At 37.0% G+C, this 25,810-nt stretch overlaps 1 long non-coding RNA gene across 1 annotated transcript in view; it reads right to left on the reverse strand.

Moving 5' to 3' along the window:
- Nucleotides 1–1,730: 1,730 nt before the first annotated feature.
- The window catches only part of LOC104672084, a 32,591-nt gene continuing 8,511 nt past the window's right edge, over nt 1,731–25,810 (reverse strand). The window contains exons 2-4 of the long non-coding RNA XR_749356.1: nt 12,305–12,395; nt 11,975–12,171; nt 1,731–3,717 (exon numbers count right to left, since the gene is read on the reverse strand). This is a non-coding gene — a long non-coding RNA (uncharacterized LOC104672084). The remainder of the gene's footprint in view (nt 3,718–11,974; nt 12,172–12,304; nt 12,396–25,810) is intronic.

Genomic DNA, 25,810 nt, shown 5'->3' on the forward strand with positions numbered 1-25,810 from the left:
TGGAGAACCTTAGAAAAGACAAAAGAATGCCAGAATAAAAAGATAAACCAAGATCCTAAATGCGAAAGCTAATATTATAAAGATATTATTCCTATCTCCACAACTAATCTATAAATGGAATGCTATTTTAATTGAAAAAATCTTATCAGATGATTCTAAAACTATTACTGTAACAAAGAGCCAAGAAAAATGAATGAATTCTGAATAATAATAAAGGAACTAGCTCAACTAGTTCAATGAACAGGGCTCGAACAATTGGTTTTCCATGAAATTATATTTTTCATTACACCAGTGCATACATATAAATTTCAGGGCAGATAAATATTCAGATGTTAAAGAAAACTACTGCTTTCAGAAAAAAAATAGGAAATATCTTTGTGAGTGCAAACTATCCTCCTTAAATAACATGCAAAAAGCATAAAACATATAGGAAAATATTTAGGACTTTTGCTGTACTAAAATATCAAATTATTACAAACAAAAACATTAAAAGTAAAGTTAAAAATAACAACAACAACATAAGCCATACAAATAGATATTAGGAAAAGATATTTTCAACTCAACAACTAATTAAGGATTACTATTCAGAACATATAATGAAATTCTATAAATTATTTTTAAAAAACCAGTGTGAAAATGAACCAAGGATATGAACAAGAAATTCACAGAATAGGTAATCCAAATGGCAGGTACATGCATGAAAGCTTTCTAATCACACCGGGAATTATTGATATTCGAATTCAAACTGATACAGGGCAGGTGAGCCCCAAAACTGGGCCTTAGTCTGGGCTGGTTTTTGGCTTCGCTGGGGAAAGAATTCAAGAGTGAGCTGGTGGTAGAAGAAAACAAGCTTTACTGAGGACTGCTCCTGGAAGTCAGGGCTACCCTCTAGGCAGTGTGTTAAGAGCAGCTGCTCAGGGGCAGTCCTGCAGTCAAATTTATTCTCACTTTAAGGGGCAGGCTAATTAGAAATTTCTAGAAAAAGGATGGTAATTTCCAGGTTGTCTCCATGGGAAAGGGTGGTGTCACCATGGCAATGGTAAATTGTTATGGCTTTAGTGGTTGTGTCTTATGGAGAAGTGCTTTAGGTGCCTCCTCCCTGTTTCAGCTAGTCCTCAATCTGATCCAGAGTTGAGTCCTGCCTCCTGCCTCAAAACCAATCAGATTAGTAAAAAGGAGTTTGGCAAATAAGTGAAGTAATAGGAATTTTTAGGAATTATCAAAATCACTTTTGAGAAAAATGTGTCAATATCTAGTCCAGTAGAAAAGAATGCTATCCCTGACCCATTCCTACTTATGTGTATCACAGGAACTCTCATACTTTTGTACAAGAAAACATACATAATAATGTTAATGGAATATTATATCATGTATTGATATATCACTTCTCCATAGGGAGAATGGGTTTTAAAATTTGGTGTATTTATGGAAAAGATGGCCTTATAGCTTTTAAAAGGAATGTGCTAGAGTACTATGCTTTCAATCATTAAAATTTAAAAACATTTTAAGCAATAAAGAAAACAAGCGTAGGATAATACATACAGTATGATGCCATTTATATGAAGTTTGCCACCATGCAAAAAACATGCTATGTACTGTTAATGAACATTTATGCATGGAAATAATCAACATTGAGCTGATGTTTACCAGATTTTCAGTTTGTTCAGATTTAGCTTAGGGATTACTTCTGGGAAAGGAAATAAGAAAATGAGACACAGGAACAGTATCTAGGCACGGTTCAACGTTTTAACGATTATTTACATTAGTTCTTAAAATTATCAGAAACAAGTGTACAAAAGGGTTAAGATTTTATAAAGCTGGTGAAAGTTCCTTATGTTAATTTTTATTCCTGATACATTTCATGTAGATGATAGAGAAGAGCAGAATGAGATTTTTCTGAGGTGGAGTGATGATTATGGATTTATGAGTGATGAAGAAAGCTTTGGAGGTCAAACGATGTTACAAACTCATGAGGCTCCTGAGAGAGTTACTGCTCCACTTCACCAAGGGTGCTTTTTTCAACATCCTCTCCTTTCCATCACCTCCAGCCACTTCCAGATTAATATATACTTCTGGATTCAGACAACTTGAGAAGAAGGAAACCAGTATATTCAGGCACACTCTTCTTGGGGTGGGTGTGACTGGAATTTACTTGTCAAGATTACAGAGACAAAAGACATTTTCAGATGGTAACTGGTTGGAGCCTTAGGTCATGAAGCTCTATGGTTCCCAATTGGAGATTTGCAGAAATAGTTACAGGAGTGGTCAATGTCACCCCCCAATACTTCCAATACCTTCGTAGAAATTGAGCAGTTATCCAAGCAAGGTCTATGAAGGCCCAGATAATGTTTCCAGTTTCTTACCTTTGTATAGAATTATGTATTGATGTGGTTTTATCAGCTACCACTTATTGTTAAGGGGCTCTTATAACATGGACTCGTATAACATTATAGGAATGTCTGAGCATCTTAGGGAAAAATAATGTAAGAATCTAGTAGCTTAATTGGGAAAAGTTGAGAAGTATAGGTTTGTATCAATGACTTTGAAAAAAAGAGATGCAGAGCGATTTCATGATTTACTCAATCAGTCATATAGGGCAGAGCCAGGGCATAAGCCAGGTTCTCCTCATGCTTAGTTCAAGGGTTCTTCCCACTGGTGACAGTCCCCTTTTTAATACTGTCGAGTGTTAGGGTCAGGTTCTAATTCACTCCAAAACCACAACCTAGGCTGAGGCAACACTGGATACAGAGGCAGTGTGTTGTAGTAGCAAGAGCACTGGATTTAAGGTCATGTGTCTGTTTTTGAGTCCTGGAGATTCTACTTACTGGCATGTAGCCTTCAGTCTGCCTCTTCTTTAGAAAAGAATTGCACTGAAAAGCATCTGCCCAGGCTGCAATTATTTCTCAGTACCATCCTCTTGTATCCAGATGAGGACCAGGTGACATTCTAGTCATAGGATATCAACAGATGTTATGTGTATCAGTTCTGGACCAAAGAGCTTAAACCAAGGAATGCCTATTCCAATTCCTCATTCTCCACCTGCTTGTTGGATGCAGAAGATTTGAAGACTAGAAGCCACAGATCCAAGGAGCCTAGATCCCTGAAATACCTTGTGGATGACTCTTCATCTACCCAGAACACCATATGGTGCCATAGCATAATCAAAAAGTAAGATTTATTGTATTAAGTTCTGAGATTTTGGCATTTATTTGTTATAGCTGCTAGCATTATCTTAACTAGTGTATAAGTTCCATGGGTTTTAATGTGTCACTCCTTCCTCTGTGCTTCAGTTTTCTTATTTGAAAAAAAGAATGAATAATACCTAGATTCATACAGGATTGTTGTAGGTCTCCAAAGGGATGTAACAAGGTGCTTTATAAACTGTAAGGTGACGTTATTATCTTTGAAGCAAATTGAGGGCAGCCACTTAGAGCACTACAATTTAAATATCCTCAGAGCAATTACAGGAGGCAGAAGAGGAATCTTTCTGCAGCTGCCAGAAAAAAAGTCGATTTAACTTTACAATTTAACTGCACCACTCTCCCTCTGTAAGCTTCACCTTTGCTTTTCTGTATTGACACATTTTCAATCAATCAATCAAAAAATAATTAATCCACAGTTCTTCAGTACCTATCATGTTCAGGGCATGGAGTTAAGATGCTCCTGATTCTTGTGCATTTAGTTCCAACAATTAATGTTGTCTTCCATGTGTTTCCCCTGTTATGAAGCAAAGGGTAAAAGGCATACAAAAAATAAAATAAACTTAATCATAATCCCACTGCAGCTATAACCACACATGGGTGAAGATTTTTCAAGCCTTTTATTTTCTATAATAATGTAAATCTTTTACCACTCTCTACACACTGCTTTGTAAATATTCTTTTTTTTTCACTGAAAATATCATACATGTATTTTCTAAGTCAATAAATACAGCACTATATACTCATTTTTCTACTAGATATAAGAATTTCACTGTATGGATATTTGATGATATCAAATCAATCTCTATTGATAAACATTTAGGTGATTTAATTTTTTAATATTATAAAAAACACTGCAATTTTTTTTTTACACAGGTATAAATCTTTGCCATATTTGCTTGATAATTTTCTCAGGAGAAAAAATCCTAACATTTGTATTTCTTTTTTTGTTGTTGTTTATTTTTATTTTTATTTGATTTTTGAGACAGAGTCTCACTCTGTCACCCAGGCTGGAGTGCAGTGGCGTGATCTTGGCTCACCGCAACCTCTGCCTTCCAGGTTCTAGTGATTTTCCTGCCTCAGCCTCCCAGGTAGCTGGGATCACGGGCATGCGCTACCACACCCAGCTAATTTTTGTATTTTTGGTAGAGATGAGATTTCACCATGTTGGCCAGGCTTGTCTCAAACTCCTGACCTCAGGTGATCTTTCCGCCTCAGTCTCCCTAAGTGCTGGGATTACAGGTGTGAGCCACCGCGTCTGGCCTAACATTTGTATTTCTGCCTCAAAATATATGCATAGTTTTAAAGCTTTTTATCCAGAGTGTCCAATTAACTCCAGAAACATTTTTACCTTTTTTATTCTCCAATAAGGCCAAGTATTTATTTCTATTTTAAAAAATCTTCTGTATATAAAAAAGTGAAAGGCAGTTAGTGCCCTGTACAGGGTTGTTTGTTCTGGTCTTTGCATCTTAGAACATATTCCCAAGATAATATCATTTCTCTGGTATAGTCCTCACTTCCTTCTCAGTGTCTGCTCCTCCTTCAGAACTGAGCTCTTGAGCATGTCCCTTTCTCCTCAGAGGCTTCCACAAAACCTGGGCACCCAGACTCACTCCATGATCAAAACCTCCTCTTTGATGTTTTTCCTCTCTCTACTGTTTTCTCCATCAAGGCTATAATGCCCATGGTGAACATTTGCCATCTAAAAATGTAACAGAGAGCATTATTTAATCGATGTAATTTGCTAAACTAAATGTCAGATAAGGAGTTAATTTAAAAGGTTAATTTAAGGGTTAGCATAAGGGGCTAACTTACAGCCCCACAACCTATAATCCTGGTAATGGGTCATTTCAATAGAGATTCTTCTTGATGAAAGACTTTCTAATATTTCAGTTTTGGATGCCAAGGGCTAGCTGTACAACAAGGCTTTGCTTATAAGTATTTGGGAATTCATATTTGTACCATAGATTGTTTTCCAAACTGCAAAAGAATAAAATTCTAACAGTCCCTTTATGAATGACTGCTTAGTCTGTTTTGTAGACTAAAATGACCCTAATCAATAAATATTGATCACTTGAAGCAGTTTTCGTGATGTACAGGTTATGATCATTGTTCATATTGAGCTTTCATTTCATGTGACAAGTTCTTTTCCAATGTAACAAAGAAAATACAACCTAGCACTCATGAATTTTATAATTCAAATGAAACAGTACAGATAACAAATGCAGAAAATAGTGAAGGAAATGGGTTAAGTCTATTTGAAATTAACCTACATAAAACCTCCCAGTTGCCATGTTTCAGTGACTGAACCGCACATTGGCTGTTTCTGGTGGGAAAACGCACACTGGTGTGATTTACTGAGTTGCATCGTTCTTGCTACCTGAAAAGTAAAACTAAATTAAAGCTTTCTTAGTATTTATTTTAATCAGTTACTAAGTAAATACAATTAAATGAGAATATTGTAGTCTTATTTACAATATACTCTGAATATAAATATTGTCCTTGGTAGAATGTGGACATCTGTTATACAAACTGACATGACTTCATAGGGACATTTAAGCAGCTCTGTTCTTAATTGTCAAGGAAGCCCTTAGGGTTCTCGTTTGTGGTATTTGTAGATTTTTTACAGGATATTCATTATTAACAATTATCATTAAAGGATCAACCTCATTCACAGTTTTTAGCTTTGTGAGTTCTGCTGTGTCTTTCCTGGGTCAGAGATCATTGGAATTTGAGTTAGTAAAATGTAACAAAGTCTGTTGACTCATTATAATAGTGCAAATAATGAAAATGGCATATATGTCATATATGTCTTTCATATACATCACAAATAATTTTATGTCATGTAGAATATTGATGGTAATATTAATACCATATTTTACTGAAAAAGCAAGTTACAGATTGTGGTAGTAGCTGTAGGATACTAATACAGGTTCTGGCACCTACTTGGAAGTTGAGGAGTTTTTCTTGTATGCACACAGTAGATTACCACTCAGCAATAAAAGGGAATGAGCTATTGATGCATTCAACAACATAGATGTCCACTGATATGTACTCTCCTGCTGATAGACATTTGTGATGTTTCTGCTTTTTGGCTACTATGAATACGGCTGCTTAGAACATTCTTATTCCAGTAGCCTTTTATTGACATATGCATTTATTTATCCTGAATATATACCTAGGATGGAATATATGTAGCAGTTTAAATGCATTAGGAAATGCCACACAATTTTCCAAAGTGGTGGTACCATTTTATACTCTCATCGAGGATATGCACACCAGAACTTCCTGCTGTTACTCTTTACATTTTGGCATTATACTACGTGTGTAGTAGCATCTCATTGTGGTTTTAATTTGCAGTCCTTGATTACTAGTGCTTTGGAGTGTCTTTTCATGTCTTTATGGACCATTTAGATGTCTTCTTTGGTGAAGTGCCTATTCGTGTATTTTGTTCACTTTAAAAATTTGTTTTTTATATTTTTATTACTAATTATCCTCTTAGTATCAATTTATGGGAGTTATTTATATATTCTGGACATAAATTCTTTATCAAAGATATATATTTTTTCTCCCAGACTGTGACTTGCCTTTTTATGTTTTTACTAGTGTTTCTCAATTAAAAAAATAGTTAGTAACTCAAAACATGGTTGTAGTGTTTAACCTACTAGTTAATCCATAAATAGATGTATTTTTCCATTACCTAGTAAAACACATGATAAATAAGATCAACAGTGATTATTTCTGGTAGAAGTTACTTCTGTGGATTTTATTCCCCCAAAGGCTAATTATGAAACTGTATCCTACATTTTCTACATCAGCCATTTATTTTCTAGATGATCTTGATTCTAGCAAATGAATATCATGAAAGTCTTTTGCCTCTTTCTTTCTGGTTGATTGGTCATTTGAATCATTGATGAATCACTCAGGCTCAATGATGACAGGATTATCTCAGCTGGCTCTGGGGCATTTCAGAAATCATGCTTCCGGAATTTTTTCTCACGCTTCAAAAAGAAATTCTTGAAAACTGATGCTCAGAAATTAAGCAACTTTCTCCCATAACATCTGAAAGTTTGAGAGACATAATCTGGCAAAGGTGGCAGCAACACTAGACGAAGTCACATTGAGTCTGTAGGGAAACTCTTGTTTCCAGGAGCAGCAAGGAGTTAAATGACACTGTAGTGACTCCTGAAACATAGCAATAATGTACCTGGATGTTTGCTTTGTAGTTAACATAAATATTAATAACATGATTTCAATTCAAGTAAATAACCTTGTATTTTGTTCACTTTAAAAATTTGTATCTGTGGGATGTGTCTGTGGTTAGCCAGAGAGCAGATAGAGCTGACAATGTGACCCCAGCAAGAAGAAATATAGTTATTTCTGAACTACATCTGCTGTTACTATAACCATCCAGTTTTACTCCCTGATGATGGTGTCTTGGAGTAAGAGGACAATGACTGCTACTGGCATAGACTCAGAGTTCCAAATGGAAGAAAAGGAAGAGGACAAGACTATGGGAGACAATGCAAGTAGCTGATAGTGATCGCAAACACAAGGATGTTGAATGACTGAAGAGTTCAAACTTGTTACAGCTGTTTACTTGACATGTTTTGGTAATTTGAAAATCCATTCTCCATTCTATTTTTAATTACTGAATTATCGGAAATGTGTTGGGCCTAATTTAAGTAGCCTGATAAATTTTGCTTTAACATAAACATTTGACTGCTAGGTGATGTTATTGAATGTTCAGGAGACAGCAGGGTTCATGAGACAGACATGAATTTTTGCCCTTGAAACTTGGTCTATTGGGGAAGACACTTAAAAAGTAGTGTGAACTGGCATTAATGTTGCCAGGGGAATTTCAGAGTGATGTGGGAGCACACACAGCTTGGGTACCTGTCTTAGAGTTGGGTTACAGGGAAGACCTGCCTAAGGAGTGTCACTAAGTGGAACGCAATGATAAATAGCAACTAGCCTGATAAAGGGGGCATGGAGAAATGGAGTCTAGAGAGCAGGGCGAAGAAACAGCTGGTAAACTGTGAAAAAGCGATATTTAGAGGGAAAGTCTCATTTTGCTGGACTTTCAGTGTATTCTGGTTAAAATGTAAACAACATGGTACATTTTCACATTCATGGAAAATCTATTACATAAACAGTGTATATGAATATGGCAAAGAAGTTTCACCCAAAGTAAAAAAAATCCCCTCAAATATACATACTTTTAAGTTTTTAATTGATGCCTTCTTACAAATTCTTCTCACTAACAATCAGGGTTGGTCACAGTTGGGCCTCACTCAGTCTATTTCTTCTCTCACCTGATCTCCCATGCAGGTACTATGGTTTACTTATTACTGCTTTTCTCCCCCTAATTGTCAAGTTTCCGTAAGATTTTCCTGAATAAAGAAACATTGAAACGAACCCCTTAGATTATCCTGGGATTTTATTTTTAAAAAAAAGTTGCAGGAATTCCATTCTTTTTCAACGCCCTCGAGCTGATTCCTCACTTCCATAAGGGGAAATATCAAGTTATAGAAATCATATAAAGAGATCACTGCCATAGCTGATTTATTATATTTTTACCTCTTTTACCTTCAGTATATTTTAAGTAGCATGTTGTAATTAATTCCTGTTATTTTCTAGTCAATAAAACCAACTTTGTCTTAAATCCATCTACGGTATTTGTCTCTGAGATGTACCTCTATCTGCATTTATAGCAAATTCATGCTTTATGCAACAACTGGTTCCCCACAGTGCGCTGCGTTCACCTTCATTTCTCTGAAGTGACAAACAACAAACAACTTCTGTTTCCCAGAGCAGCTCATACTTATTTTTGAAAGTAGCAGTCTTGAAACAGAAGAGCTTATAAGGCTCAACAGAGAATGAGAAGACTCTGAAGGAGGAAGGGATAAAGGACCATGTTCAAGTGGTTATTTTTTTGAAGTACAATAGCCTACAGATTCTTTGGTTGCTCTAAAAGAGTCTGTGAGTCTTTCCTTTATCCATCTACTTAAAACAAGTGATGTGTTAAAAAGAGTTTAGATACAAGAACCCAGGAATATATGACTGCGTGCGGACATACAGAAAACCCAAAATATAGAAGAGAGTAATCTGTTTTACTTTTCTCTTGTAGCTTCTCTATGTTATTATGAGTGTATCTACTTCCTGGACATTTATGGTACATTGCTATAGTTTGAGATAAAAAAGAAGATATGCTGACTTTTGGATCTAATTTTTATCAATTTGTAACAGGAGAATTGGAGGCATTAGAAAGAACCAAATTACTAGGATGCACAAGGCTTTGTGAATTATCACAGCTAATATAAACTGACTTTTTGGTAATTCTCAGCCTGGAACAAGCATTCTCCATTCCTGCTGCTTTTCAGATTTTCATGGTGCTTTAGATCTGGTACCTGCAATACAATTCCTTGAGGCCACCATAATGTAAACATACATAAAAGTAATGAAAAAGAGAGAGGAGCAGAGCCCATTGGAGAAGAAGGGAGGACTGTGTATTGATGGAAGAGGAGGTCAACCAGGGCGTGTGGGCCTGGCATTCCCAGTGGAGGGAGGCATCTTTGGCCAGTAAAGGGGAAAAGAAGCCTTCAGGCACAATAGGAATGTCTGAAAAGAAAGAGAGATATATATGTATGTAATATAGGATGGAAGAAGGGACCATCAGACATTGCTTTTGTCCTCCTTAAAACCATTTTTTAAATTCTGGCTATCAAGGCAATACATACCATCAGAGAAAACACAAAGTATAGACTAATAAAAACATTCTTAGGATTTGGGAGAGGTGACTCACACCTGTAATCCCAGCACTTAGGGAGGCTGAGGTGGGCAAATTGGTGGAGCCCAGGAGTTGGAGACCAGCCTAGGCCACATGGTGAAACTGGATCTTTACAAAAAATAAGGCTGGCAGGCGTGGTGGCAAGTACCTGTGGTCCCAGCTACTCAGGAGGCTAAAGTGGGAGGATTGCTTGAGCCTGGGATGTTGAGGCTGCAGTGAGCTGAGATCATGCCACTGCACTCCAGCCTGGGTGACAGAGGGAGATCCTGTCTTAAAAAAAAAAAAAAAAAAATTCTTAGGAATATTCAGGAAAATGTAGAAGAAAGCACCTTTGTTCCAAAGAAATCGCTTATAAAATTGATAGCGTAGCATGAGCCACTATTCCTTTGTACTACGCTCTCTGGAATTGGAACCAAATAAATGTACCTTCCTCTCACAACCTGCCTAGTCACAGTCCCATTGAGGAAACTGAGGCAGCCTTCTACCTTCAGTTCAACAGATGGTGATTCCAGATAAGAGAGCTTACTGAGGGGCTTCAGTAGCTCTGACTTGATCTTTATTCATGTTGCTTGATTGTAATCTTACTGGAAGCATTCATTAATGTTTTTTGAAACCTAAACAAATAGACCTGTTTTCTTCCAGATAAAATTTTTCTGTAGAGTTTAAATGTATTATCTTTCTATCCAGGATCAAATCAAGGTGTTAAGAATCTATAAGATCTTTTGAGAAAGTAGTTTTCTCTTTTACAAAACTGTTACACATTCCTCTAATAGACTAAATGGAGCCACAGCTAAGGTTTGGTCTTGTCTTGCTGGGCTAAAAAAATATGAGTTCACTTCATCTGTTAACGTATCTCCTATGTCTTGAGGTTTTGACTTCTGAGGAGGATATGGAAAGATTGCAACCTGTTATGGAATCCAAATATATATAATTAAAAAATTTTACATGTCCATATATGTAAATTTTAAATTTTACTTATATATAATTTTTAAATTTTACTAGTTACATTAATATATTAACAGTCAAGAATAGGGGATATTATTTTGTTAGAAAATGAGGACAAAAATATACTTTTTTTAAAGAAAAAAATCTCTATCTGGCTTGAATGTAAACCTTTAAGTGGCTTACATTTGGACGTCTACTGATAGATTTCATTTCACGGAGACTTTTCAGTAAATACTCATTCTTTGTTTCTTGAGAACTTTTATAACTTGGTTTTCCTGTAATTCCTGTAAAACCAGAAATAAAGCTCTGAGAGTTGGAGAGTAAATTGCATCAATAGCCCAATGCACTGGTGGTGTACTCCAGGGAACACTTTCTTTTTTTTCTTTGTTGTTTTTTTTTTTTTTTTTTTTTTTTTTTTTTTTTTTTTACTGGAAGGCATGAATTTTCTAAAAACAGTCACTCTGTCTGCATATGTATCTATGCATGTAACATATGGCACTTGTGAATATATAGGGTTACCTTATTACCATGGGTTACCAGTGGCAACATGTGCACTGAGCTAAATCCTTCTCAGATTTTAATATTCTGTCTGTAAGAGATCAGAAGATAGTGAAAATGGACTAGTCTGGCACAAAGTATATGGTGTTTTAAATGGACATTTTATATGCATATATAATACAACTGGTGGAAACAGAGAAAAAGATCAAGAAAGCATCATGTATATCTCAGCTGAAAAAGGAAAAAGAAATTAGGGAGCTAGCTTCTCCCTGTGCCCTACTTTCTGTTGGCCATGCCTTTGGATCTCTCTGTGACAATCCATTACAAGACGTCACCGAACAAGGTTCTTCTAGGCTTCTGCAGCTAGGGAGAAAGCACGTGATAAAGAACAGAGGCTATAAGTGGGCAAGAATGTGTCTCTTCTCTGTAATGGGAATTTAAATTTCGGGAAAGTACTCTGCCAGTTTGATTATTCCACTTAATAAAAAGAATTTAGCCATTTTTCATTCACAAGGCTATTCACGTACAATCCACATTTTACCTTCTTGGCCTGGGAAATAGAACTCTTCTGAATAGAGAAGGCTAAATACAATATCCTAGAAAAAAGGGAATTACTCCTCTTAGTAATTTGCATGCAGATAGCTCTCCATTATGCATGAGCTGCTTCTTTGGTTTTGAATGATCAGTGTCTCCGCTGTTCTTTCTTCTCCCTTCTGTTTCCACCATATTGGCACTTCACTGCTCATTAATAATTGTGGGAAGGAAAAAGAGAATGCATTAATTGATGACTGCATCAATCAATACACCACTTTCCATTGGTATAAAAGTCTGGTAGCATTTTTAAAAAGGTAGATATTCTTGGTTAACATACCAGTGGGAGGTGGGGAGCAGGTTGTGAGTATTCTTCTCCATCATTAGAGAACAAGATAGTCATTCGGCTTTCCTGAGACATAACAAATACCCTAAATAAAAAGTTACAGTAAATAGCAATCATACACCTTTGAAATTTCTATCTTGAAGAGACATGAGGCTGGGTGCAGTGGTTCATACCTATAATCTCAGTACTTTGGGAGGCCGAGGCAGGAGGATTGCTTGAGGGCGGGAGATTGAGACTAGCCTGGGCAACTTGGTGAGACCCTGTCTCTACAAAAACTAAAACTAAAAATTAGCCAGGCACGTTGATGTGCACCAGTAGTCCCAGCTACTTGGGAGGCTGAGGGAGAAGGATGGCTTGAGCCTGGGAGTTTGAGGCTGCAGTGACCTATGATTGTGCCACTGCACTCCAGCCTGGGCAACAGAGTGAGACCCTGTCTCAAAAAACAAACAAAAAAGAAAAGAGACACAACAAATAGTTTTAGTAGAGTAAAACCAGGATTGACAATTTTCAGATATGTGTCTTATGTCCAACTCCAGTATACACACAGTATGTTCTCTGTGCATACAGAGAGGTGGATAATTGTTGTGTAATGGCAGGATGGAATTAGACAAAGCACCACTTCACCAATATATTTGATACAAACCATTCAGGTTCTACTATGACCCAGGATGCTTTCTCAGACAAACAGCGCTGCCTGTCATGTGAATTACAGAACTGCCAGTAGGATCAAACCCTCCTGTCCATTTAAATGGGTTATTTGGGGTAAATTGGCTTGAGACCATTTCCACACATTATTTGATCACCGTGTGCCTCTGCTCTCACATAAGAGCAAGCATCTGTACAAATGTACAATGTATAGGTCATAGCACGTGCTAGAAACGCATACATAAATAAAATTCCTGAAAGAGACTATTATCCAGTTAGAGGAAAAGAAATACAATACTAAGAAAGTGAAATAACAAGCAAGATAACAGACCAAGTGCCAAGAAAAAGGTACAGATATTATGTGCTGGTGAATTCAAAAGAAAGGGAGAAATTGCTGAGAACGTATTGGAATGTTCAATGAAGGTCCTAGAGGAAGAAAGACAATTTGAGTTAGGCTGAAAGAAGAGATGTGGGAAGAGGAGGAAGCATTTCAAGTGAGGAAAATGGCAAACTCAATAGCCCAGATGTGGCAAGGAGCATGGTGTTTTTGGGAAAGAAGGACTCACCTGTACTGAGTAGAGCAGAGAACTCGCATAGGTGATAGGCAGGGAGTGAAAAGAGGGCAGAAGTTCATGACCAGGCTAAGTTTTTGGGCTCAATCCAATGCACAGTATCTTTAAAGTGTTTGCAAATCCATTGCAAACACTTTAAAGTGTTTATCTTTAAAAATTGGCCAAAGATATCCTTTAGGTCAAAGAATGTGGCAGTGGTTAAGGAGAAATTAGTCAGTTGACTGATTATGACTGTTCCCTGTACTAAATCTTAAAACAGGCCCACAGAGCACTGTTTTGCAGACTATCGGGCCCTAAATGGGAGAGCCAGGATTCACACCCTCATTTGTTATGTCCAGAGCACAAACCTAATCACTGCTTGTACCATCGAGGTATGATAGTTATAGAAGTTTGAGTGGAAAGAACCATGGCAGGGATTATGTTATATGAAAAATGACATTTCATCTTTTCATTATTATTAATAACCATGGTGATTGTCCTGCTACCTCCCATCTGAGCTTTCCAGTCTTCAGCAGGCTTTCAAGTACATCATATCTCTTGATCCTCACAACAGCTCTGTTAAGTAGGCAAGAATTTTAAATTATAAAGTTATTTCTGGGTTCCCAATTATCTGTGCAATTAATCCTGGTTACATATGCAGTGCTTTCATTTGTATTGTCGTAAAAATTATAATGAACAGTTTGCCCTTCTTTTTTTCCAAAATAGCTAAAAATTCAGGACAGGTTGTTGAAATTCTCTCCAAAAGAGTGGGCTTATTTTAGCACTGCATTTTTCTCAGATTAAGAACCTCGGTTCCACATCAAAATAAAAGCTTGGATGCCACAAAGAATCATTTAGGACAAGGCACTGCATCTTTAACATTCCTTAATTATGACCAGATAAAGCGATGCACTTGGAAATCTTTGGAGAATAGGCAGGTGTCCTGCTACATGTGTTTATTTATCTAAAACGATTTAACAATTTACAACCATATCAACTCTGGTCTGCCTGTCGTGGGCATTTTCCAGGACTATTTCATTTGGTCCACATCAGATTTTCCTTTCACATCAACTTATCCTGCAAGCAGTATACTTTTGTTTTCCTTGTTGCTGAGCCAAAACTTGCCCATACCTCTTGAGTAAATTAAAGATAATGCTGTAAAATACATGCTTAAAATTCCAGTCTGCCGCAGACTAACTTCATTGGTATGAAACTCAGATCCCCTCTTATTAAACACTGTTAAATATTCTCTTCATTTTCAAGACAAATATGAATAGAAACACAACTAAACATGTACTGTATTAAAATCATTGATTCACAATATTTAAATTTTCAGCTAGCCTCCAATTAGCAGGCTTTCCAATATTTGAACAGAAGACCATTTTAATGTAATTACAAACACATTTTAGGCATCTAAATTTTTTGCATAATTAGTTCCCTATTAAACTATTTATGTAGCCCTTTTTCCATCAGAAACAGAGAAAGCAGAACAATTTTATTCCTTACTGTTACAATAATTAACTATGCAAGTAGAACAGCATATTAATAGAGTATAATTTGTTTACATTTAAAAGAAAATTGTGTTAGATTAGCATAGCAAAAGACTATTTCCATATCCAGGCAGTAATATGCAGGCCTAATAGCAATTTACAGTGTAGTTAAAGAATATTATTAATAAAGTAATATAGCATAATTCTGTTTGCCCCACCATATTTCACAATGTCCTTAATTACAGCTAATTCCATTGAGACTAATTTGGGTGTTATTAAGCAGTAGACACAGGAATCTTAAATATAACCTTTGCTAATAATGAATTTAAAAGTTACCATAGAACTTGTTCTTATAAAACATAGGTACAAGATGAGTATTTGAATTTTCACCCCAGGGTAAAATCTATAAACATACACATAATGTAATTGAGATCTGAAAACAAACTTTTCTGGATCCAATGTATTGTTCTTCACTCAATGAGAGGTTTATTGTAAATAAATACAGTGCACGTGAGATGGGAATTAAGTGACAATTTGGAGTGGCACTATAAAATTATCTTAGGTGAAAATTCTGCTTATTAACAGCTTGATTTTTTTTTTTTTTTTTTGAGACAGTTTTGTTCTTGTTGCCCAGGCTAGAGTGCAGTGGCATGATCTCAGCTCACTGCAACCTCTGCTTCCTGGTTTCAGCGATTTTTATGCCTCAGCCTCCTGAGTAGCTAGATTCCAGGCACCCACCACCATGCTCGGCTAATTTTTGTATTTTTAGTGGGGACAGGGTTTCACCATGTTGACCAGGCTGGTCTTAAACTCCTGACTTCAGGTGATCTGCCCACCTCAGCCTCCCAAAGTGCTGGGATTACAGATGTGAGCCACTGCACCTGGCCTGATATTTTTCAGTTGAGAAATGGCTAAACTACATTATGTGTTAGTATTTTCTCTTTTTTTTGTCTTTTTTTTTTTTTTTTTTCCTTTTTGTGGAGAACGGGGTCTCACTGTATTACCCAGGCAGGTCTCGAACTCCTGGGCTCAAGCTATCCTCCCGCCTCTGCCTCCCTGAGAGCTGGGATTACAGGCGTGAGCCACCGCGCCCGGCTAGTATTTTCTCTTAAGGGAAATTAATAACAATACCTGTTACTAAAGAACACATTTTGCTTGGCACTGTCTAGCCACTTGTGTCATTTTTTCAGTTGAAGAAAGTCAAGCTATTAATAAGTGAAAATTTTCACCAAAGAGAATTCTAGGTTACCAGTACAAATTGTCACACACTTGACATCATCTATCCCATCTCACCTTCAGTGTGTTAATAATTAACCTCTCCTTGAGTGGATGAAAATACCCCGGACTCAGAAAAACTGGGTGTTATACAGGCGCTATCATCAGTCCTCAAAGCAACCCTTGTAAGGTAGGAAATATGTATCTCTTTTTCTAGATGAGGAAACTGAGTCTCAGAAAGTTTCAGGGATTTACTAGAGGCCAAGAAACTAGGAAAGAGTCAGTGAAGTTTCTAACCAAGACCTATTGTGGTTTCAAAGTTCAGCCTTTACAGATACCATGCTGTTTCTTTTTTAGGATATATGCCTTTGATTTATTCCAAAGTGGACTGAAAAAAAAATTCGTTAGGCTTTGTTGCCTTTTTGGGAGCACTTCAGTGTGCTCTCTCTGTTTTGAATTAAGCTTCGACGTGGAACTAGATAATGATGACTGTTTCTATTTTCTATGACACCTGTGTAAAAATCAGTGGAGGCAAACAATATGATAATGTTCCAATTTCTCCTCTAATATGCCTGCCTATATATGTATTTTTTTGAAAGAAAAACTGGGATGTTAAATGTGAGTGAAATAGCTCTGGCTAGAATTCTGAGTAGTATGATTTCCAGTCTGCCGTTTGTCTTCTGCCTAATTCAAGATTCAGAATTGGTCATTAATAATATTTGAAAAGTAGAGGCCTGACATTGATAATGTTTGAAAATTATTAGGTGTTTAATAGACATAGAGCAACAAATACTTAATTTTCAGGTTGCTAGTGAACATACTTGAGGTTTAGCTCCTTTTTTTCAGACTTTGCTTGTCTTCCCTATTACCTGATCCTTTTTTACATTTTGTAAATTAGAATGGTGCTACCCTTTTGTGCATCTCTAAGGGTGATATGAAAATTGGTTTACCTTTCTTTAGTGGACACTATGAATTAAATGGTAAAGGACCTATAGGTAGGCTAGATGGTGAGGCAAAGCTGCTCTGGGATGAGGCTACTAGCTCTGGGGTCAGAGGCTCAAGACCTTAACTCTGCCACTTACTAGCTACGTAAACTTGGGCAAGTCACAATCTCCTAGAGCAGTGGTATCCAATGGAGCTTTCTGCTGTAATGGAAATACTCTATGTCTATGCTATTCAATATGTTAGCCATGACACCTATGTGGCTACTGAGTACTTGAAATATAGCTAGTGTAATAGAGAAGCAGAATTCAAACTTTTATTTAATCTTAGTAATTTAAATTTAAATAGCCTCATGTGGCTAATAGTTAACTTATTGGAGAGTGTAGTCTTGGAGCACCAATCAACAAGCTCATGAATTAGTGATAAAAATGATTTCTTGCAATACTTCAGAATATAGCTGTGGGCTTAAATAAGATCATATATGTAATGTGATTTGTGAACTCCTCAAATATAAGTCATTAATATAATACCAATGATGATGATATCAGTAATGGTCACTGCTTGTACATAGGGCACAAACTAGAAAATCTCAGGTTACCAAGCTTGAACTTTAGAACTGGCTTCTACTTTTCTCCTTTCCATAGTTGTGTGGATCTGTGATCCGCACTTCCTGGGGGCAGATGGCAGCCATTGCAAGCTTAATGTACTGTGGGGGGACCAAAGTAGATAAAAAGGCAGGGAGTCCAGAGAATTAGATTCTAATTGTAACTCTGCCATTGACTAAGTGTGAAATCTTGGCTTCTGCTAAAGCTCCAGGAGCCAATTTTCTATAAGCTTTGACCAAGAAAGTTCTCCTAATGGTTTACAGGCTCATAAAGTGTTATCAAAAAAGGGATCCCAGAGGTTATCTTAACCAGTCCTTTTCTTTTTCTAGGCGAGAATGGTGAAGGCTACAGATAGTAAATGACTTGCCCAAGATCTCTTGACTGGGTGGTGGGAGAATCAGTCCTGGGATGCAGGTCTTTGTCTCCTTGCAACTGTACTCCAGGCTGTCACTGTCTGCTATCAAGGCAGCGGGGTGGGGAGAGCCACTGTTTAATGCCATTGAAGATAGATAGTAAATTGGTTATCACATATCCCCACTGGACTTAATCACAATTCTATAAAAGCTGTGTAAACCCTACTGTAATTAGCTTAGCACCATGAGGGAGATTCGTTCATGCAGCACACATTCCATTAACTAGCTGTGCAACTCTGCTTCTACATTTGTAAAAGAATGGGGCCGGAAGAGTCAATCTCCAAGGTCCTATCCGGATCTGAAACTCTGTAGTTCTAAAACTCATGCACTGAATTTTTAAAAATTGTAAATGAATTTTTGGTTTATTTATGACAGTAGTTCCTATGAATATCTGAAGAGCAAAGATACATACATACATGTGTGAGTCATATTATTCTGTCTACAGATATTATTTGGTGAACACATGGATCTGCAGACTTCTTGTGAAAACTCCACAGTTTTGGAAGGGCCTGGAATCTCCAGGTTCATGTTGCTGGTCTAGAGGGGCACTGTTCTCTGGGGTCTAATACGGAATCAACTAGGGTTTTATTTTTTGGAGTATCTGACATGTTTCTGTCCTTTTTCCCCCAAGCCAGTTGTTAGAGCTCCCAATCATGATTTTATATTTTTAATTAGAAATTTTCGAATATATACTACATGCACAATACAATATTTAGCGTTGTATAGAAGGGGACATGATAAAAAGATACTTTTCCCCAGGCACCACTTTTAACAGTAGGACCACAAACTATCACGTTTGCCCCATACTGAGGGGTCTTCTGGGAAATGGAAGGTTCAGTGCTAAAACTGAGAAAAATCTCAAGTAAACCAGAACAAATGTGTCACCTTGCCAGGTTTCCTGATGCACCCAATTCCTGATTGATGATCTAGCACCCATCTTAGCAGTTTCCCCGACATGGAATTTCAATGGACACGAAGCAGTCAGTGTTCAACATTTTTCTCAATGACATCTGAAATGAGTAAAACTCACCACTCCAAAGGAAAGCATCTCAAAGCCTTTGAATATTTCATATCCTATGAGTTTTGGAGGAAAGGGGACAAGCGTTAAAAACCAGACCAACTTATTCAAAAGAAATAGAATCTATACGGCAACTACAATTGTGCAACTAGTGATCTCTAAAGAGTTGAGAAGATTTTATGCACGAGAATACATTATTACTTGATGAAACCAGCCTCCTAAAGAAAAATCACGGGACTCATTTAAAACTCATTTGTTGAAAGGTTTGAAAATGGATTAAAATTGACTTCTGCTTTCAGTAACACTAAATAATGGAATTAAATAAGGATCTCGAGTTGACAGGGCAAAAAAAGAAACCAATATAACCTAATAACTCCTTTCCATTTTTAATTTCTATAATTTTATGTTTGGGAATAATGGTAATGCTTTCCATTTCTGAGGGGTGAGCAGTTCATTCTAGAATGTGAATGATGTACATTCCTTAATATTTTCCCCCAAAATGAAGCTTCTATTTACCTTTTTAAAATTTCATATGTAAGGTTTTTCAAAATATTCCTCTGTTTTATTGAAAAGAACACAAAATTTTGTTTTTCCTTTAAACCAACTTATTCAAATCACCATATATTCATGGAGTAGCTATTATGTTTAAGGGACTATTCAGAGTGCTGTGGGAAATACTAAAAATGATTAAGAGATTCCCTGCCCTCAAGGAGCTTAAATTCAGGTGTAATAAGTACCCAAACAGCTCTAAAAGCAGACAACATAAAATAATTGTCATAAAGAAAGTTTAATAAGGAAGGGCTAGTACATCTAATTGATGCGTAGGAACAACTTTAAAGATGGAAATAACAATTGAAATGGATCTTAATAATGAGTAGAATTTCGATGATGCAAAGCATTAAACTTTAGGTTCAGGGGACTGTGTGATAAGTATTGTTGGACTGGAGTGTCTGGTGTATTGGGAGGGTCAAAAAGAAGTTGGAGCTATTTGAGTAGACCAAGGACAATAGGAAGAATTAGTGATTAAATTCCTCAGTCAATAGGGAGTAAATGCAGATTGCAGGGCAGAGGCATGATACCCTCAGACCTGCATTTCACTGTTTTTCCTCAGCACTGGTTTACAGCATGAATGGGAATGAAAAGAGCATAGTAGAGATGGAGACCAGGAGATAAGATAAGAAGTGTCAAGAACCGCTGGGCGTGATGGATCATGACTGCAATCTCAGCACTTTGGGAGGCCGAGGCAGGCGGATCACTTGAGGTCAGGAGTTTGAGACCAGCCTGGCCAACATGGTGAAACCCCCTTCTCTACTAAAAATACAAAAATTAGCCGAACATGGGGGTGGGTGCCTGTAATCCCAGTTACTCAGGAAACTGAGGCAGGAGAATCGCTTGAACCCGGGAGGCAGAGGTTGCAGTGAGCTGAGATCACACCATTGTATTCCAGCCTGGGTGACAAGAGTGAGACTGTCTCAAAAATGAAACAAAACAAACAAACAAACAAGTGATGAGAGCCTCAACAAAGGTAATAGGAACAAAAAGGAGGGAACACAAAAAGGAGGGAGGAATGTGGTTAAAAATCTTCATAACTTGAAGCGCCTGAGTAACAGGAAGTCAAAGGTGACTCAGGTTGAACCTTGACAAAGGGGACTTAAGCTGGTGCTAATAAAGCAGAAATGGGGGAGAAAGATGAAAGGTTGGATCTTCTTGGAAATTATTTCCATTTGTATTACTTGATGTTGATATTTTCCTTCACATTTTTCTCTAATGTTATGTCATCTCTAATTTTTAAAATATTTCCTTTTCTTTTAAATATCTTTCCAGCCCCTTGAAGCTAGCATTTTATTGTGGACTTTCTTACTGCTCAGTACTGCATGGACACTTGGTAGTACAAGCTACACAGAGTCTAGATTTACATTGCCCTAAATTAAACGAATTGTGAGCTCTTTCAATCTTTCTTTTACTCCAAGCAAAATATCAAATAGCTTTTCAAAATGTCGATAGGGTAGTTAGGGGAAGAACAGCAATCACAGATTTTAATATAAAAATTGGCATTATACTCCCAACTTTGTTTAAACAGAAAGAACTGTTATCTAATGGTGCTTTCCACCGGGTTCACATCACCCTCACTGCCTTCGATTATCTCCTGAGCTATTGATGCTACCAGATCTAACCCTCTAGCACGAGTCAAAATGCGGAGGGTTTCCAAGAGGCTTGGGAATGTAAATGCTTTTATTTCCTTCCTCTCAGATTGGTAAATATTCCATCAGGTTGACAGCAAAAGTGTTGTCCCAAATAAAGACATGGGCTATTCCCTGACTGCAGTTATTATAGTTGAAATCTTCTCAGTCACAATGGTGGCAGAAACCACTAACTCTCTTCCTGACTTAGTCAAATTAGAAGGTGTTTGTCATTCTTTGCCTGGCTAGCAGGAAATTAAGTTTCAGTGAAGCATTTGGGTCACACCCTTAGTATCTAAGAATGATCTCCTCATAAGATAAGTTTACAGTATTCAGTTGCTCTGGGGCATTACCTTTTGATTACTTTTTTCATAGAGTGAACATGTTTAAGTCAGCTTTAATATTTTACACAGCTGTTCCAGTTTCAAGACCAGCATCGTTTTGAGTCACGTGGCAACCCTGGCGAAGTCTCTAGTAATGTCAGAGGAGAATCTGGAAAAAATTGTCTGAATGGTTTCTCAAAAGTAATCAGTTTTATTTCTTCAAGTGGGCATTGTTTTCATTGTAAAATAGTATCCAGCTCTGACAGGCGTTAAGTGGTGGTGGCTGCCTAATCTTAAATGGAAGCAAAAAAATGAATCTGCCTGCAAAATAATGCCTTTCTACCAACACGTTTTTCTCATTCACTTTTTTCTTTCCTTTCACTGATGACTTTCCAGCTGTTCGTTGGGTCAGGCATAGTTCTTGCCTGTTTTTCTTTGTAGGCTGTTGACTCTCTGGGACTCACATTTCGGTGGCATACTCCTTTTTCTTCCCTTTGGTATGTTCTCCGACATTTCAACATGCTAAGAAAAGCATTCTACAATTTCCACCTGGGGCAAACTTGGAACATTTCATTCTAAAGTTCTGCTATTTCTAGTTCGTCAAATGATTTTAGAAGCATTTGAATAAGAGTAAAAATCACAGACTGATTGAAGAACCAGCACATCACTTGATTGCTTCTCTCTGTTTATATTTTCCAGCTCACACCTGAATTCCATATAGTTTTCATGGCCATTTAATAACATTTGAAAAATTGCTTTCTCTCTCCTCCCCCCTCCCCCAAGCAGAAAACTACGTGAAGAGAAAAATCAGTAGCCCTATATACCGTTCATCCATTCATTTCATCTTTTGTTGATTTTGTAAGGAAGAAGCTATGTAGGTGCTTAGCTTTAACTTTATAATTAAAATTCAGAATATGATACAATTATCTCTGTGTTGTATTAATGCACGTCTGTGGTTTTTCAGGTAATTGACCATTTAAATTTGACAATTGTGATCCATTCCAAAAATATTTGTACTGTCCATTTCCCTATTTATTTCCCATATTCCTCTGTCCCTGAAAAATAATCCGTTGTTATTAAGGAGAAGCCATATGAGCATTTGGAGCCCTCCTACCCTGAGGGTGATTGGGAAGTCTGTACTTTCATTTTTATTTTACTTTTTTATACTTTGCACTTTACAGTGTGATTCAAAGTTGCCGAGTCAAATGTAATCTTTGTACTTACAAATAAATTCAAACAGCTTTGAAATTGTTTGTCACAATTTTCATTTGGGCCCTTAGAATCTTGCTTTCTTTTTGTAAAAGCCACATTTTGCATTCATAAACCATTGCATGTTGCTCATTTAACCCTGTTCCCACGCTCCACTCCAAATGCATTACTGAGTGACCCCGCATGTCAGCACTATAGCATTGTACAGTAAATAGAGTGTTTTGCTTCATAAATCAAGCATAGAACTTATAGCCAACTTCAGCATAAAAAAGTCACTGAAATAATATGGCCCAGCTGCAGGAGAGAGACATTGTATTCATAAAGCTAGCCTTAAATTACTGACATTTAAATCCAGATTTGACAAAGCTAAGACTATTTTGGAGGATTCTGAGTAATCCTCATGAAATTCCAAATTTTTCTTTTGTTGTTTTGAAGGATATTCGTTTTTGAAAGGAGAGGTTAGATTCCATCCTCCCCACAGTTATCTTTGATGGTATCAGCAAGGCACTCTTGGGTGGCCAGTTCACATAATCATCCAAGTCACTTTGCAAATCGTTTATTTTTTCTTTGGGAACCTGCTCTCTGAGGCATAGCTCTCTGATATTATTGTGTCAATCAGCAGCGAAATGCAAAGGTGATTTGAAAAAATCAGGTTCGGGTTTCTCCCCCATCTAAATCAAATTGAACACTAACGTCTCATTGAGGATGTCCAAGGATAGAAAGTAATTTTATTTTGAGAAGCAATTTGTATTTCTCTGTTGGAAAAAAAAGAAAGTCGAAAAGCCCGGCAATCAGCCAGACTTCCAGCTTTCACTGTTCTCTGTTCTTTTTCCTTATAGGTAGCAGTTTTGAATTCAAAATTTAAAAATACACCAGAAGAACACATATTTACAGTGCTCTCTCCGAAAGCATGCTTTGAAAATCACCTATAACGGTAACAACCTGTCATTGGAGAATTGTGAACAGACTGGCTAGTTTAGGCCATAATCTTTCTAGCCAACGCAATTTGCTGAAGAAAATTAAAATTATTCTGTTTTCCCATTAAATTTCACTCTCCCTACCTCACCAAAAAATCTGCTTTTTAAAGCACAAAACTAAATGCTTACAACAAACATAATTAAAATAGTTTAAGAATTAATGAGATATATGAAAAAGTGATGTCTTTATCTTATTTTTCATGCAAGCAGATTGATATGCATTACCCACTTTGTTAAAAACATTTATCTAGTAACTATAACATGAGTTTGACCTGATTTTTTTTTTTTTAATTTAATGTCCTTACTAACAGGTAATTTCTTTGTTCACCCAGGATAGAAGAATGCAAGTGAATTATGTTCTTGAATAAATTGCCTTCTGGAATTCAACTACTTCTTTTGGAAAGTAGCAATATCTTCAAATTAACCTCAGTTAACACGAATGGACTAAAAAAATTGTTCAAGAATTTATGTAGTTCAAAAATTGTCAGATTTGTGGAAATGAATAATGTGTTTGGATTTTTGGAAGACCTTTACAAATTTTGAACCTCCTGCAGTTCCATTTGGTGTAAAGAATTATACTGTAAACAAGGGGCTCCATCTGTACTTTTGAAATAACTATTCAGTTTTCCATTTCAGTGCTCAGACAAATTGACACGACAAACTGAAAAGCAGAAGTTAGTGTTCAAAGAAGTTCAAGAGTAAACATTTAGTCAACTCGTCTGCTCAGATTGAGAGAGATTCAGTGCACAGGAGTCTACAATTCTGAATGTAGGTTCTAGAATGGCAATGAAGACTGTCAGGGAGTGGACTTTCCAGTTGCCTCAGGTCACATCTAAAATATGAATCTATCCATAGGGCCCTAACATTTCTAGGTATTTTATATGCATTTTGCCACACTTAGGAATGAGAAGAAATTTTGTATTAAAACTTTATTTGCTAACTTTAGCTTTTTTTCTGCCCCTTTCACTGCTGACTTCAGGCTACTATTTGGTCTCCATATTTGGCTAAGGGAATAAGAAATCACATTTCTAGGAAGCAGACCAAGGTGACAACAGCTGTCGGGAACTTCTTCCATAGAACCCAGCAAGGGAAGTTATACAATGCTGTTTGAGTCATTATTTCAATTCAGCTCAACAGGAAATTACAGATCACCAATGCATAAGGTTTTATGCTAGGTGCTCTGTGATCTGCTTATAGCAGGAGCTGTCATGTTTAAACCAAAATTTAGGTAAATATAAATGGAGAGGGAGGAGAGCAATAAGTCCAGACTCCCACAGAACATTTGGTGCATGTCATTCTCCTGATCTCAACTTTTTTTTTTCCCTAGTGCTTTCTATTTAGGCCTATTGCTCCAGGATTTGGGGTCCAGTCCCAGTTTCTCTTACGATGCCCAAGAGTCACGCATGCCCCAGTCAGACATGCATTCTCATTGTGTCTGCATGAAGTCTTGCACATCCTGTGAGAGACTATTCTCATGCCTCTTGCTTTTCAGTAATACACTGAGTTCTTCTCATTTCCCATTCTTTACATGCTCTCTCCTTTCGGGGCTAATATAAAGCTTCCATTCTTGGTGCAATCATGCCTGCAGTACTGCATAGTGTGGCTGTACTCTCCTTCCACATCTTACAGCACGTATGGTCTCTACCATTAATCTGGAATATACCACGCATACCCTGGCATCGTGATCTATCTTGTAATATGTCTATTTTTCTCTCCAACGAGATCATGTGTTCTCTGAGAAATCACAATGTCTTTTTGTTCCCTTTGGCCTGAGTACATAGTAGGCTCTCAAGGATATTTGGCTGATTTAACGATGAAGCATTGTGTGGGAGTCTGTGAAATTGGATAAGTTAATGTGGTACATTCCCATGGCAGTTAATCTGTGCAGATTTGTGTTGGATTAAATTCATCAAACTTAGATAAGACTCTTTC

Source organism: Rhinopithecus roxellana, chromosome 21 (genome assembly GCF_007565055.1).
Source record: "Rhinopithecus roxellana isolate Shanxi Qingling chromosome 21, ASM756505v1, whole genome shotgun sequence".
Lineage (NCBI taxonomy): Eukaryota > Metazoa > Chordata > Mammalia > Primates > Cercopithecidae > Rhinopithecus > Rhinopithecus roxellana.